The sequence below is a fragment of the Rhinoderma darwinii genome, unplaced genomic scaffold (assembly GCF_050947455.1).
Source record: "Rhinoderma darwinii isolate aRhiDar2 unplaced genomic scaffold, aRhiDar2.hap1 Scaffold_87, whole genome shotgun sequence".
Taxonomy (NCBI): domain Eukaryota; kingdom Metazoa; phylum Chordata; class Amphibia; order Anura; family Rhinodermatidae; genus Rhinoderma; species Rhinoderma darwinii.
Window position 1 is genome coordinate 565812 of NW_027464439.1, and position 16580 is coordinate 582391.

The following is a 16580-nucleotide window of genomic DNA, read 5'->3' on the forward strand; positions in this document are numbered from 1 at the left end:
TTGATCAGAGGCATCAAATTACCGAGACAGATTCGGATATTACATCGCTGAAAGGTTTGGCCTCAGCTTACTTGTCCTTAAACACTCACAGCTCATTTCTCAAATTGAAATACATATCTCAGTGAGAGACGGATATGGGTCGGGAGTTCTCGGAGGAGGACTGGAGGGCTGCTTTGCATCACTCACATAGGATATCCAAATATGTCAATCATATAGAAGCCATTAGGATAATTCAGTTTCGTTGGTACCTCACACCTGTTACAACATATGCAAGCCAGGGTTTCTCCTTTGTGTTGGAGGGAATGTGGAGCAAGGGGCACATTATTTCATCTATGGTGGACATGTAAATCAGTCTACCCATTCTGGAAGCGTATCTTCCGCTACATATCAGAATTAATGGGAGCAGAACTTTTACCTTCCCCTGCATTGGCTTTATTGGATATGCAGATGGATGAGATCCCTTTAGAATATAGGTGGTCAATAAGCCATATTCTTATCGCTTCCAGATTCCATATAGCCAAGAGATGGAAAACAGCTGAGGCTCTGAATCTCTCGGAGGTGTTAAACAGGGTTTATCTTCACTTCTATTACGTATTGCACTTTGCTACATCTAAAGGTTATAGGCAGAAGTGTTTGTCTCAATGGGCCCCTTGGACGGAGTTACCCCATGTTCAACTTCTGCTCCGCAAGAACTCTGTCACTCTGTGAATGTATCTGTGCTAACTTATACATGGTTTTCGTATCCTGCATCATCCTGTTCCTTTTTGACATCTCATATGTATAATTGCTTGTATTTATCACCACCACTCTTTGTATGTCTGTTTTTATGTTTGTTTGTCTGTTAATATGTCAGTATGTCAACGTCCGAGGCACGTTTCTGATATCTAAAGGTGCAAGCTTTTTCTGTGTTCTGTATACAACGCTGTGAGACTGTATCATTGGGATGTTGTATACTTTTGTATTGTACTTTGGAAAAATAAAAACCAAATGAATTTCAAATCACCGAGACAGAGCGTCAGCCTTAGAATTCCTTTCGGCAGGACGGAAATGTAACAGAATTTCAAATCAGGCAAAGAAGAGCGCCCACCTGGCCTGGCGCGGATTCAACCGCTGAGCGGTCTGTAGATAGACCAAATATTCGTGGTCTGAAAATAATTACAGGATGCATGACCCCTTCTAGCAGATGTTTCCACTCTTCCAATGCCAGTTCAATGGCCAGAAGCTCCTGATCTCTAAGAGTAATTCTTCTCGGCAGGAGAAAATAACTAGGAGAAGAAGCCGCAGGTAACAGTCTTGCCGGTAAGACCTTTTTGCGTCAGGTCTGCACCTGCATCGATAGTAGAGGCATCCACCTCAAAGAAGAATTGCTTGGAGACGTCCGGATGCTGCAATATAGGGGCGGCAGAGACAGACTGAGTTGAAGAAATGCCAATTTGGTCTCTTGGGTCTCATTTTTGGCATTCACTCCTTTCTTTGTAAGAGCTGAAATAGGCGCCAGTAATGAAGTGTAGTGGGGAATAAACTGCCGGTAGAAATGTGAAAATCCCAGAAAGCGTTGAATTGCACGGAGACCCTGAGAACAAAGCCAGTTCAACACAGCAGATATTTTGTTGGTGTCCATCTTCAATCCCTGGTCAGAGACTATATAATCTAGAAAGGGAAGGGAGGATTTCTTGAAGACCCACTTCTCCAACTTTGCACAGAGCTTATTCTCCAGCAACCGTTGAAAGACCTGTCGAACACGTTTCCAATGTGTAGTCAAAGCGGGTGAGAAAATCTTGATGTCGTCTAGATACATCACCACATTGACATATAACGGATCCCGGTAGATGTCGTTAACTTGCTTATCATTGCTTTGCATCAAAAGAGCCTTCCAGGCAAGGACATTGCTGCTTGTAAGATTGCCCCAAAATGAACCATTTATCGGATCATCCAGTACTTCAAGGAGAGAGGTTCATTTGCTATGAAGAAGGCTTCAGGGTGTCCAAGAAATTCCAGCAAGTACCAGGACCTTCTCCTAAAGAGGATTCAGCTATGGGATCGGTTCAACAGCAGTGCAGAGCTTCCTGAGACATCTGTCAGTGCATCTGCACGCACAGTGAGGTGAAGGCTTTTGGAGGCTGGACTGGTGTCAAGAAGAGCTGCAAAGAAGCCACTTCTCTCCAAGAAAAACATCAAGGACAGACTGACATCCTGTTTTAAGTATATTGATTGGACTGCAGAGGACTGGGGTAAAGTTATTGTAATGCTGGCGGCAGGTCCCTCTCCTGCCAGTGGTCTCCGTCGCTGGATCCTGTACCTTGCTTGACAGCCTCCTCCCACACGAGGCCGCCAACGTCAATAGTGAGTGCAGGTAGGTATATAATGTATGAGTGTAATATAGTGAGTGGAGGTAGGTATATAATATATGAGTGTAATATAATGAGTGCAGGTAGGTATATAATGGATGAGTGTAATATAGTAAGTGCAGGTATGTATATAATGTATGAGTGTAATATAGTGAGTGCAGGTATGTATATAATGGATGAGTGTAATATAGTGAGTGCAGGTAGGTATATAATGGATGAGTGTAATATAGTGAGTGCAGGTAGGTATATAATGTATGAGTGTAATATAGTGAGTGCAGGTAGGTATATAATGTATGAGTGTAATATAGTGAGTGCAGGTAGGTATATAATGTATGAGTGTAATATAGTGAGTGCAGGTAGGTATATAATGTATGAGTGTAATATAATGAGTGCAGGTAGGTATATAATGGATGAGTGTAATATAATGAGTGCAGGTAGGTATATAATGGATGAGTGTAATATAGTGAGTGCAGGTATGTATATAATGGATGAGTGTAGTATAGTAAGTGCAGGTATGTATATAATGTATGAGTGTAATATAGTGAGTGCAGGTAGATATATAATGTATGAGTGTAATATAATGAGTGCAGGTAGGTATATAATGTATGAGTGTAATATAGTGAGTGCAGGTAGGTATATAATGTATGAGTGTAATATAATGAGTTCAGGTAGGTATATAATGTATGAGTGTAATATAGTGAGTGCATGTAAGTATATAATGTATGAGTGTAATATAATAAGTGCAGGTAGGTATATAATGGATGAGTGTAATATAGTAAGTGCAGGTATGTATGTAATGTATGAGTGTAATATAATGAGTGCAGGTAGGTATATAATGGATGAGTGTAATATAGTAAGTGCAGGTATGTATATAATGTATGAGTGTAATATAGTGAGTGCAGGTAGGTATATAATGTATGAGTGTAATATAGTGAGTGCAGGTAGGTATATAATGGATGAGTGTAATATAGTGAGTGCAGGTAGGTATATAATGTATGAGTGTAATATAATGAGTGCAGGTAGGTATATAATGTATGAGTGTAATATAGTGAGTGCAGGTAGGTATATAATGGATGAGTGTAATATAGTGAGTGCAGGTAGGTATATAATGGATGAGTGTAATATAATGAGTGCAGGTAGGTATATAATGTATGAGTGTAATATAATGAGTGCAGGTAGATATATAATGGATGAGTGTAATATAATGAGTGCAGGTAGGTATATAATGTATGAGTGTAATATAATGAGTGCAGGTAGGTATATAATGTATGAGTGTAATATAATGAGTGCAGGTAGGTATATAATGTATGAGTGTAATATAATGAGTGCAGGTAAGTATATAATGGATGAGTGTAATATAGTGAGTGCAGGTAGGTATATAATGTATGAGTGTAATATAATGAGTGCAGGTAGGTATATAATGTATGAGTGTAATATAGTGAGTGCAGGTAGGTATATAATGGATGAGTGTAATATAATGAGTGCAGGTAGGTATATAATGGATGAGTGTAATATAGTGAGTGCAGGTAGGTATATAATGGATGAGTGTAATATAGTGAGTGCAGGTAGGTATATAATGTATGAGTGTAATATAATGAGTGCAGGTAGGTATATAATGTATGAGTGTAATATAATGAGTGCAGGTAGGTATATAATGTATGAGTGTAATATAATGAGTGCAGGTAGGTATATAATGGATGAGTGTAATATAATGAGTGCAGGTAGGTATATAATGGATGAGTGTAATATAATGAGTGCAGGTAGGTAGGTATGTCAGTAATACACTGCAGAATTAAGGCGGGATTCACACGACAGGGTTTCCCGGCCGGGTGCCGGCCGTTCATAAATTGGCCGGCACCCGGCTGCATTAGCAATAATAGACCATTAGGATGGGGCTATTCACACGACCGATTTTTTGACGGGCCAGGAAAACCGGCCGTCAAAAAATGGGACATGCCCTATTTTCGGCCGGGTACCCGGCCGCCCGGCTCCCATAGAAGTCTATGGGGTCGGGTAATACACGGCCATCACTAGAATGTGTCCCGAGTGATGGCCGGGTCAACCGTCGCTCGGGCACTCTCTCCTCACAGTGCAGAGTGCATGTGAGGAGGAGGAGTTGATGCCATTCGGACGAATGGCTACGCTGGTGATACTGTGTGGCAGGGTCGGGGTGTACAGCAGGTGGAAGGGAGCGCTGCGCTGGCTCCCTTCCCCTGCTTGTTACAGTTCCCGACCGCTGGCTGTGTTTTTACGGCCAGCGGTCAGGGTCCTTAAAACCCGAGCCATAGACTTTTTACGGCTCAGGTTTTAACTTGCTGCCCGCGCGATCGGGCAGCTGAATGTCGGGTCTTCGGCTGTCAGTGACTGCCGGGGACTCTGAGGAGAGGATAGAAGCAGCTTTCACTGCTCCTGTCTTCTACGATGTCTTTTTACATAACGCTCAATGAACGCTGTGTATAGGAATAGAAACAGCAGCAGCAGCGGCGCTGTCTCTATTCCTCCCGGTGATCATGTGACTGGTCACATGATCGCCGGGTGCCGTTAGTGACAGACTGCTGCTGGGTCTTACTAGACCCAGCACAGCCCTATTAGTGACAATCGTCACTATGAGAGGGCTGATTTCCCCTGTAACTGGGGCTGCTGTGCAACTCCAGTTACAGTGGAAAACATGGTGTAAAAGAAAGAAAAAAAATATTACAAGTTCCAAAAAGGTCTTTTTTGACCTTTGAGGGACAGACCATAATAATAAAAAAATAAGTAGAGTGCAAAAAATTCATCCGATTAAAAAACGGTTGGGGAAAAAACCGGATGCAAATCGGGTCCAAATCGGCCGGTAAAAACGGCAACACGGCCCGGAACGGAATCGGAATGGATGCAAACCGGCCGGGAAAATCGGCCCTGTCGTGTGAATAAGGCCTAACGCAGCATGTGATTAAGATTTTTATAAATATTATTCTCTTGTATTAAATAGATTTCTACTACATGTAAACATAAAGGTTTTCTATATTTTCTTTGCTATCTTTTCTCTACCCCACATGGCCACTCTATGGTGATGCAGGTGGGGGCGCTATTTCACTGTTTACCTCCGGCAGCAGAAGGGCGAGGTGCAGCCCTGCCACACAACAACAATCCTGGTTCCGCAGTAGAATTTTCTGTTTTTTTGGTGTAAACTTTTTGCATAGATTTTCATTGTAGGATCTGTAGAAAGTGGAGCTGCCAGGAGATCGGAGACTTGATGAGATGGACGCATGCAGCTCCCGTCAGGAACATACTGGTTAGGTGAGTAGTCCCACCTCATAATATCCATGAAATATGGAAATAAATAGGTATTGGACAAATATCAAACTATCACTGCCAGGCAAAAAACTTTAAAACCTCATTTTTAATAAATATTAACTGTAAAAAAAATAATCAAATACCAATTTCATTTTACTACAAAACACATAGCACCTCGATCAGTGGTACAAGCATCTTTGGGGTACTCCAGCGGGTAAAGTTCATAGAACAGGGTATAATACTAGTAATACCAGTTCAGTATCCGGGCATAATAAATGAGTAGTCCCACCTCCCCTTTCTCATCCATATTAGGCTCTGTTCACATCTGCGTTGGGGTCCCGTTCTGACGTTCCGTCGGAGGTTTCCGTCAGAACGGGACCCTGAGCAGACACCGACGAAAACCAGGGGTTTCCGTTTCCATCACCATCGATTTCAATGGTGACGGAGCCGGTGCCCGTGGTTTCCGTTTGTCTCTTTTGTGCACCGGACCCGTCGTTTTGCCGGAAGCAATAGCGTAGTCGACTACTGAAATCAATGGTGATGGAAACGGAAACCCCTGGTTTCCGTCGGTGTCAGTTTGTGTCTGCTCAGGGTCCTGTTCTGACGGAAACCTCTGACGGGAACGTAAGAACGGGACCCCAATGCAGATGTGAACAGAGCCTTAGGGCATGACCAGACGTGGCGGAATTGCTCTGGAATTCCGCTGCGGATAGTCCGCAGCAGAAATCTGCAGCGTACACGTTTCTCCATTGCTTTCCACAGCTTTTTAATTGGGTTAGTTTACACGTTGCGGACAATTCCGCTGCGGAGCATAGGCTGCGGTGCAGAATTTGGCTGTTGCGGACGTGTAGCGGACTCATTGCGGAATTTCTCCATTGACTTCAATGGAGAGTGAAAATTCCGCAATGAAGTCTGCAGATGTTATGTGTGCTGCGGAGCGTATTGGTTTTACTAACATGATAGTTCTTCATTCTGGCTAGACCTATGTATCTCTAGATCTACAGCCAGACTGAGGAAGTCAATGGGGCTCCTGTAATTACGGGTGACTGCGTGTGTGCACCCATAATTACGGGAGCGTTGCTAGGCGACGTCCGTAAATAGTCACTGTCCAGGGTGCTGAAAGAGTTAAACGATTGGCAGTAACTGTTTCAGCACCCTGGACAGTGACATCCGATCACAATATACATCAACCTGTAAAAAAATAGAAGTTCATACTTACCGAGAACTCCCTGCTTCTTCCTCCAGTCCGGCCTCCCGGGATTACGTTTCAGTCCAAGTGACGGCTGCAGCCAATCACAGGCCAATCACAGGCTGCAGCGGTCACATGGACTGCCGCGTCATACAGGGAGGTCGGGCTGGATGTCGAAAGAGGGACGCGTCACCAAGACAACGGCCGGGTAAGTATGAATTAATTTTTCTTTTACTAGGGAAAGGGCTGTCCCTTCTCTGTATCCTGCACTGATAGAGAGAAGGGAAGCCCTTTCCCCCTCAATACGCAACGGCCAGTCCGCATCAATTTAATGCCCATTTTAGGCAAAGCCGCGACAGAATCTGCAACGCAGATTCTGTGCGGCATTGATGCGGACAGTGTATGCAGAACTCCGCCACGTCTGGTCATGCCCTTAGACTGTCACACAGAAACCTCTGCATTTCCTTTATATCCACAATTTCTAGTTATAATCCCTCCTCATCGGGCTGCAGCGGCCAAACCGCAGGAGAAGTGGGGGGTGTGAACATAATCTTAGGCAGCTTTGGCTGGAATTACAGCTGTGATTGGATAGAGTAGGTCACATGTGGACACGAAGTCCCTGTTTACACACCAAGTTTTTTGCAGGTGGAAAAATCTGCCTCAAAATTCCTTCTGCCGCTTTTTTGACGCATTTTTCGACTACGGCCATTGAGCACCGCAGGCAAAAATGCTGTGAAAACCATTTTCTTTGCCTCCCATTGATGGCAATGGGAGGTCAGAGACGGAAACGCTTGAAGAAAGGGCTTGACGCTGCTTTTTCCTGTGAGTGTTTTTTTCTCGTGGGAAAAACGCCTCTGCATCCCATTGAAATCAATAAGATTAGTTTTCGGACGTTTTTTGATGCGGTTTCCACGTCAAAAATGCTCCAAAAAAACTCGGTGTGAACTAGGCCTAATATTTCTCCATATATTACATGTGGATTTTGCAGCATATTTGGCTGTGCATCCTTTGCATTACAATCTACTGCAGATTGTTACTGCTGCAAGTTTATGCAGTTTTCTAGAACCCTATTCACATTCATACTTTATGTGTCAATTTGACCATGGAAATCTGCAATAAATATGTAACATGTGAACATAGACTTAGGGGCTACACGTGATGTTTCAGGCTACATTTACACACTGCAACCAGGTTACATCACACTTGTCTTCTCTCCCAGATTGTCCTGGAGACTTCCAAACTAGGGAAGATCTTACATGATGTAGCTGCATAAGGGAAGGCACTCTGCTGGGACTATTTGTGAGGGGGAACTCTGCTTGTAGTGGTTATTGGGGGCAGTCTGCTGGCACTAATTATTGGAGGCACTTTGCTGGCAATATGGTTTATTGAGGGGTCTCTGCTGGTAGTGTTGTTTATGAGGGGGCAGTATACTGGCACTGTTTAAGGGACAATACTCTGCTGGCACTGTATGGGGGCACTCTGCTTAGTCTAATTATGGGGTCGCTCGCTGATAACTGAGGCGGCTTCTTAGCTGTCCCTATCGGTGGGGTTTACATAGGAAAGAAATTCGCAAACCACATCTCAAAATCTCCCTGTAGTTGATTCTAAAAACAGACAAGTATGGCTCAGAAAAACGGCTGCAAACAAATAACCATTGGTGTGAATGGAAATGAACAAAATGTTTTTCGCTTTCTGCGATTATTATTGACATGTTTTATAAGACATGTTGCATCTCGTGTTATACACAGCAGGAGGCAACAGCACATGTCTTATCACACAGGAAGAGGAAATACATCAGAAACGGGAAGAGGAAGAGCAGCCATGTCATACAGGAAATACAGGGAAGTGACATCATCACAGGAGGTAACGTATATCCTGTGTGCGGGGACCCCAGAAATATGATGACACTGACGTATCAGGGCTGATACATAGTAATGTTATGTTAATGTTATGTTATTATATATCATTACGTGTGTGTTTAGGCTGTGCTTATATATGTTAGTAGGTCGGACCAGAAGGATCGCGTGTTCTGTATACAAGCTCCAGATAAGAAGAACATGGATCAGCACAACAACACCAGCGCTCCTGGGACTACGCTCCAACCACACAGCATTTCATCCGGAGGATCGACTGTTGCGTAGTCCAAAACGTCGCTTCTCGGGTTCTATTCCTATAATGGAGGAAAAAGTCAATTACATATTTTCAGTAATTATTGTTACAATATCTCCATTAAGGAAATCTCATGTATGGAATATTTTTTGTATCACCTTAACTTCTGGTTACACCTGAAATGCCCTATAAGGGTATTTAGATATCATAGAGGGGGGTATCACACTGAAGACCCTCTCTATGACCCAAATGGAAGCTCTGCGCCACCTCTGTCCAGAGGCTGTGTGTGGTATTGCAGCTTTTCTGTATTGAAATGTATAGGGCTAAGCTGTCCACACACCGCACATCACCTGTGGACAGGTGTGGCACTGTTTTTGGAAGACGTCAGCTCTATTTTTCTAATTATGTACAAACCCTTTAATGAAATAATCTCTTTAGAGGGTTTTCTCCATCTCAGGCCTCATTTACACGAGCGTGTGTGTTTTGCGCGCGCAAAAAACGCAGCGTTTTGCGTGCGCAAAAGGCACTTGACAGCTCCGTGTGTCATCCGTGTATGATGCGCGGCTGCGTGATTTTCGCGCAGCCGCCATCATAGAGATGAGGCTAGTCGACGTCAGTCACTGTCCATGGTGCTGAAAGAGTTAACTGATCGGCAGTAACTCTTTCAGCACCCTCGACAGTGCATTCCGATCACCATATCGAGTAACCTGTTTAAAAAAAAGAGGTTCGTACTTACCGAGAACTTCCCGGCCGTTGCTTTGGTGATGCGTCCTTGGTGACGCGCCTCTCTTGACATCTGGCCCCACCTCCCTGGATGACGCGGCAGTCCATGTGACCGCTGCAGCCTGTGCTTGGCCTGTGATTGGCTGCAGCTGTCACTTGGACTGAATTGTCATCCCGGGAGGTCAGACTGGAGGAAGAAGCCGGGAGTTATCGGTAAGTCAGAACTTTTTTTTTTTTACACGTTCACGTATATTGGAATCGGAAGTCACTGTCCAGGGTGCTGAACCAGTTTAACTCTTTCAGCACCCTGCACAGTGACTGTCTCCTGCCGGGTTCGGTCAAAACGAGTTCGGCCGAACCCGGTAAAGTTCGGTTCGCTCATGTCTAAGACACTCCGTTCGGATGTTTGTAAACAGAAAAGCACGTGGTGCTTTTCTGTTTACATTCAGTTTGACAGCTCTTGCACGAATCACGCAGTTCGCACGGAAGTGCTTCCGTGCGACCTTCGTGGTTTTCACGCACCCATTGACTTCAATGGGTGCGTGATGCGCGAAAAACGCAGAATTATAGAACATGTCGTGAGTTTTTTTCAGCGCACTCACACTGAGCAAAACTCACGGACCGTCTGCATGCCCCCATAGACTTGTATAGGTCCGTGCGACCCGCGTGAAAAGCACGCGAGTCTCACGGACGTATATCACGTTCGTGTAAATGAGGCCTCAGACGTTTATGTGATATCCACCTATGCTCATGCACGCAGCTCTCTCCGTTCTGTACTATGGGAGTTACGCAAATAGTTCAACAGCGCTCAGCTGTTTCCGAAACTTCCATAGAACAGAATAGAGAGAGGGACGTGCGAGGCCTTTCCCAAGTCATTCTCCACCTGGAATCAGCAGCCATTAGACGGGACAGGGATCTGGGAACAAAGCAGGACAGGGTCAGGGAGAGACCTCCGTTTTCTACATAGGTGTGAGTCCCAGAGAAATAGTAAGATGGGAGTACACCTTTAAATAAAACTTCTTGGTGATAATCCATTTCCTTAAGGTGTTTAATTAAATTATGTGGATTTCAAAGAAAAATTATTTTATTGTATTCAATACGTGAATTCATCATCTGGTTTATGGCGATTTTATTGAACGTTTCGGCCCAACCTAGGCCTTTATCACAATCGCTATAAATACAAAACAATAATCATATTGATACATCAAAACACAATAAACAAAGTAAATGACAAAATTGCGTGTAGAAATAATATAATGACATCCATTTCTAGGATGATAGAGACTGACCATAATCAACAAGAAATGTATATATACATCGTGATAGCGGTAAGTATTATGACCATATATGTGTCAAAAGAGTATTATCTTTAATAAACATCCATTATATATCTTATGCATCATATTTTAGAACTATAATGGGCAAAGCTTCTCCTAAAATCAAGAAAAATAGTGAGACAATATACTTCAAAGAATAAATAAATATCATGTCATTCAATTTTGACGGTGGGTATTCATATCAAGTGGAGGCATTGCTATTATGTCACATGAGACCATACCATAAAGTGCCGGTATAGAATGTGCACAGGGTCAAAAACACATAGAGAAGTGAAAAAAAAGAAAAGGAGACAAGGATATTATGTTATAAGATCCAAAAGCGAGTATACCTTGATGGAATGGCAGTGTGGTTAAGAGCTGCAGCGGCGTCAACCAGACGCTCCGATATCAGAATAATGTCTGCTGCTACCTTCCCTACAGGAAGTACAGATATAGCGCGGCAAACCCGGATATCCGGTATGTGGAACGCAAGTGACGCTCTGGCGCAGGCGTACTAGAGATAGCAACACTATGCTTGGGACGCAAGCTTAGTAATGGATAGTTACCGATGATCGTGAATGTGGTACTGTGAAGCAGTGTAAATGTATTAACCGAATGATCGATAATGTAGTATCCGGTGTGTAGAACGCCGGCGCGGGCGTATTAAAGGTAGCACCACTGTGTTTGAGACGCAAGCTGGATTATGGATAAACACGGAGGATCGTGAATATGATACTATAGAGTAGTGTAGATATATTAACTGGATGTATGGCCACAGTAATCCTCGTAAGGTATATGTATGGATAATGTGTGAATGATTGAAATTAAATATAGTAGTGCATATTGTAGGGACAAAGAATATAGGAACATAATTTTTATTATTATGATAGGAATGTGAACAATATGAAGTTGATTTCAATGAATCAATAAATTGTATAAATGGTTAGAAAAGAAAAACAAGATAAACATATGAAATAATACAGTCATATAGCAAAAGAAAAAAAGGAGGAAGAAAAGTAAGAAAAGTGAACCGGTTTTATGGTACCTGTATCTGGTCCTCTAATCGATCTCGTATTTTTCTAGCGTGCCTGGAAGAAATAAATATATATTATGAATAGGAATATCAGAATAGAATAAAGCAGGAATGTAGACAACATTTAGGAAAGAAGATCATATTCTCTATTAAGGCCTTTAGGAGAGAGAGTCTCTAGTGTATGTATCCAATACGATTCTCTCTTTTTTAATAAATTGATATGGTTACCTCCCCTTCTGGGTCTATGTACCTGTTCGATGACCTGAAATTTTAATTGAGCAAGATTGTGATTACATTTCTCAAAATGGTCCGGGAGGGGTAGCCAAGTTTTTTTGCATCGTATAGTAGATTTGTGACTAGATAACCGATCTCTAATATGCTGTGAGGTCTCTCCCACATAGACAAGACCACACGGACATTTAATAAGGTAGATCACAAAATTGGAATCGCATGTAAAGAAACCTTTTATCTGAAATGTCCTATTGTTATGTGGGTGTTGAATCTTATCACCCTTAATAACGTTGGAGCAACTTGCGCAATGTAGACAAGGAAAAGTCCCATTACGTTTAGTTTGGAGAAACGTTTGTCTAGGGATCCTTGTAAAACTGCCGATGTCGGCTCTAATAAGACGATCACGAATGTTAGGTGATCTTTTGGAGCACATCATCACAGGACTAGCAAATTCTGTAATTTGAGGATAGGCAGTATGTAATGTTGACCAATGTTTCCGAATACTCTGATATAGTTTGGGTATTATCGGATGGTACGTGAGTACTAACGGAAATCTATTCTGTTTAGGTTTTTTTGTAAGTGATGTGGTCATAACTGATCTATCCATTTCTTCTACTAATAGTGATGTGGGGTAACCTCTCTCCTCAAATTTTGTGGACATTTCTTGTAATCTAGTAGTTCTAGTGTCAATGTTGGATACAATCCTAGAGACTCTTGTGAATTGTGATCTTGGTAAAGATCGTATTGTGCTTCTGGGATGACTACTTTTGTAATGTAATAGACTATTTTTGTCCGTTGGTTTGGAATAAAGATCAGTACTCAAAAATCCATCGTCATCCTTAATGATAGTGGTATCCAAAAAGTTAACGCTCTCTTTGCTAAGACTCAAGGTAAATTTCAGTTCCTCTCTAACCTGATTGATGAATTCAAAAAAATTGTCAAGAGATCCTTGGGGACCATCAGGTTTATCTCTTGGATTTTCATTGTGGGTTTTCCAGCCCGAACCTCTATAGCACCTATTTAGCGCAAAGTTCAGGAGTGCATCCTTACATATTGATAAATATTTAATTAAATTATGGACAGTGAGGTCGAAGAACCCGCACCCAAAATATCTATAGTGGAGTGACATGCGTGTTACTAACGCTGTATACAAGCTCCCCCCGTATAACAGACAGGGCCCTCACTGAGACTTTGTAGGGGCTCCTAGAGACAAATATATATTGATGTACAGACATTTTCCCCTCCGTTATTGTGCAGCACGACCTCCCCACATATAACAGGCAGGACCCTCACTGACCCCCTGGACAGACACATAGGCCTGAATATATTTATATCTTTATATTTTCCATTATTCACCTGCAGGAAATGTTATTTTTAGAAATGGGGAGAAATACTTGGAATTGTGTTTTTTTAGTTTCTGATGTTATTTTTGTTACTTCTCAGGTATAAGGAGAAAAGTAACCGGCACATACAAGATGAGACGTGGATGAAGATGTGCGGAGGACTGTACCCCACCGGGAAAGAGCGGGCTGTCACTGGTATTACCATGGGGCAGATTTACTAAGGCCTCATGCACACGACCGTAGTGAGGTGCATTGACCGTGACTTACGGCTCGTACGTCCGCGGAGTGTCACCCACAGCCGCCCTCAAATCGCAGGCCGTGCATATGACCACGTGCATTATTTTCTATGAGCCTGTACCGCAAAACACGACCGTAATAAGACATGTCCGTTGTTTTTGCGGTCCAGGTTCCTGGGCAATGCATGGACTGTGGAAACCAAGGTCGTGTGCATGGGCCCATCAGTCAGTACAGGGAGTAGTAGTACATATAAAACATTACATGGTCACCATGTCAGCTTTATTCTGCCTGCACTGACAGCACAAAGTCTTCATGGTGACTGCAGGACTGGAAGTCAAGGACCACCTCTATGATGTCCGCGGGACCTAATAGGGATATGGCTCTTTTTCCATTTATTTGTTGTTGTACTGTAATGAGAATATTATTTACATGCAGTATTTATTGCTAGGGGTATTTTTTTTTCTGAAAATTCTATAAAGAGCAAGTGGTGTAGGATTGGTTCAGACTGGTGACATCAAGACACAAATGTGACCTCAAGAATTCGTCAATGAGCTGATAATCCCGGTGCCAATTCTGGCTGCAAGTAATATATAAAGGGGCACACCTACCTCAAGTACTGGCACAGTATAAGGTCATCAGGGTGACTGCAGGACTGGAATTAACGCTCTTTTATGAAAAGTGTGTTTTGCAATGTTCAGCACATGGCAGCTTTGTGTATATAGTAGTATATAGACCCTACTGCACTGATTCTTCATACTATACCCTAATATAGCATAGTTGACAATATTTGGAATTTCTTTCTAGGGACACTTCGGTTTCAGATGGATTGAGACAGGACTTGACAGGGCGTACCTTTGACAGAACGTGGTTCATTGGGCATGGCTTATCATGGGGCAGGGTTAGTCAGAATACGCTTTGTGTACCAGATATTCCCTGTATTCTGTCCTCACTATAAAAACCTTGCAGTAAGGACAGTATAGAGGGAGGGTATCGCCTGCAGAAGTGATCTAAGTAAGTATGGCACGTGACCACTGTGGCCAGTGATTGACTAGTGCGATCATGTGCCGATACGGGACATCACTGGTCCAGCCTATGTAAACAGGCCGGCAGGGGATTGTGAACCGCCGGCACTGGAGCCGCAGAGAATTAGAAGGTGGGTATTTGCTAAATTGTGCAATTTTCAGTTTGAATTACAATTTTTATAAAGCCTGGAAAACCCCTTTAATACCAAACCCTAAAATGTATTCAGACCCCAGACAAATCCCCTTTATGTAGTTTCTGCTCCTTCAGCAGCTCTGGGTCCCATTCGGCTCCGGACCCCACCTCTGCTGGCTGAGCCAGGAGCTGTTAGTAATATTGGCCTTTACATATTGGAGTAATCAAATAGATAAAAGCTAATTTTTTAAATAAAATCTTGCGATGTAGTTTGGGTGGGCACTGCGCCTTTGATTGCATGACACATTTTTCTTGGAGTTCCCCTTCAAAAATAGGTAAGCGGCGGGTAACACAAATACTTCACACGGGGACAGTAAAGTAAAGCCCATTTAATTTTGACTGTGTTTCTGGACTGGACTGGTTCGGGACTAAACTTGACTGATCCCTTCGTCAGGTTAAGATCAGATAAAGGGACCAGTCGTGCCAGAAATGTGTATTTAAATAAAATTCTACCATCGCTTGGCGCCCTATCTGTCCCCGTTTTTAAACATTTCTGTTAACCGCATCTTAAAGTTGAGCAGATTTACTTGTGAATTTATTTAACTTAGTTGAACATAGAACGCACTATCTACCTACCTGGCAGACAAAGGGTCTTGGTGTGGGTCACGGGGAATATCCTCAAGAGAGCAACTCTTCACTAGGACATTTTATTTATTCTTGTTTCAGAACTGAAGGGAATGTACCGTACAACATCAGCAGGAGGAAGCCCTGGTGTCGAGAACGTCAGCCATGGAAAGGGATGTGCCAGATCAAGGCCTGAAAGCTAAAGAGGCAGCAGATATGAACCACTAATGTCCATCTAAGAATGCCGGAACGTCATCCGTCCACACCTCCTCCTTCCCATCCCCCACTGTCCAGAAGGGTTTTTTAAGATCCATCCAATTAAAAGACAACTGTCCAGAAGTCTTTGAAAATGAAGCCTTGTCCATGATTCGCAGGGCTGCGGTGAAGTACAATGGTTTTTGGTGTTTAATGGCAAGTCTCTTCAGATGCCCGGCAATGGACTGCCTCCCCTCGTCCTGTTTGGTAGGGTCTCTGCACTCCCTTTCCTGTAGAACAGCTGCCTCTACAGATTCCCAAGGCCATCCATATTTTTTTCCTGTCTGGCTGATAGCAACACATGTCAATAAAAACATACCTCAATATATTTATTGTATTTCTAATAAAAATGGATAGACAAATACCTAAAAAGAATTTGTTTTAATTCCAAAGATCTATCATGAAATCTATATTATACCTGTGTAATCAATTGTGGACATGGTCACTGATTCATTGAAGAATGAGTAGGCTGGGTAACCCATGGAGTAACATCCAAACAAGAAAGACATCTTCCTGCTACAAAAACAGAGGTCATAATCAGGACGAACGTACACCACCATACAACAAAGTCCAGCAAAGAGATCCCCCAGCCTGAGACATACTGTACTCCGTGTCAGAAGAACAAGAATCTACAAAAAGAGAGACAACTGCATCCAGTCGATGTTCTTATCAACCAAGAGGTTCACAAGGTGAGAAGACTAGTTTACATTTTTTTTCAAGGTATTACCCTAGGGAGCGCTC

At 42.8% G+C, this 16580-nt stretch overlaps 1 long non-coding RNA gene across 3 annotated transcripts; it reads left to right on the forward strand.

The window, feature by feature from the left end:
* Positions 1-4098: 4098 nt before the first annotated feature.
* On the forward strand, positions 4099-16191 carry LOC142731778 (uncharacterized). 3 transcript variants are annotated; one of them, XR_012879169.1, is made up of 5 exons: positions 4099-5627; positions 8562-9018; positions 10919-10973; positions 13669-13763; positions 15687-16191. It is a non-coding gene; the product is annotated as an uncharacterized LOC142731778 (long non-coding RNA). The 3 variants fall into 3 exon arrangements; XR_012879168.1 differs by lacking the exon at positions 4099-5627 and having other exon boundaries at positions 6232-9018; XR_012879170.1 differs by lacking the exons at positions 4099-5627; positions 10919-10973 and having other exon boundaries at positions 6235-9018.
* The last annotated feature ends 389 nt before the right edge of the window (positions 16192-16580 follow it).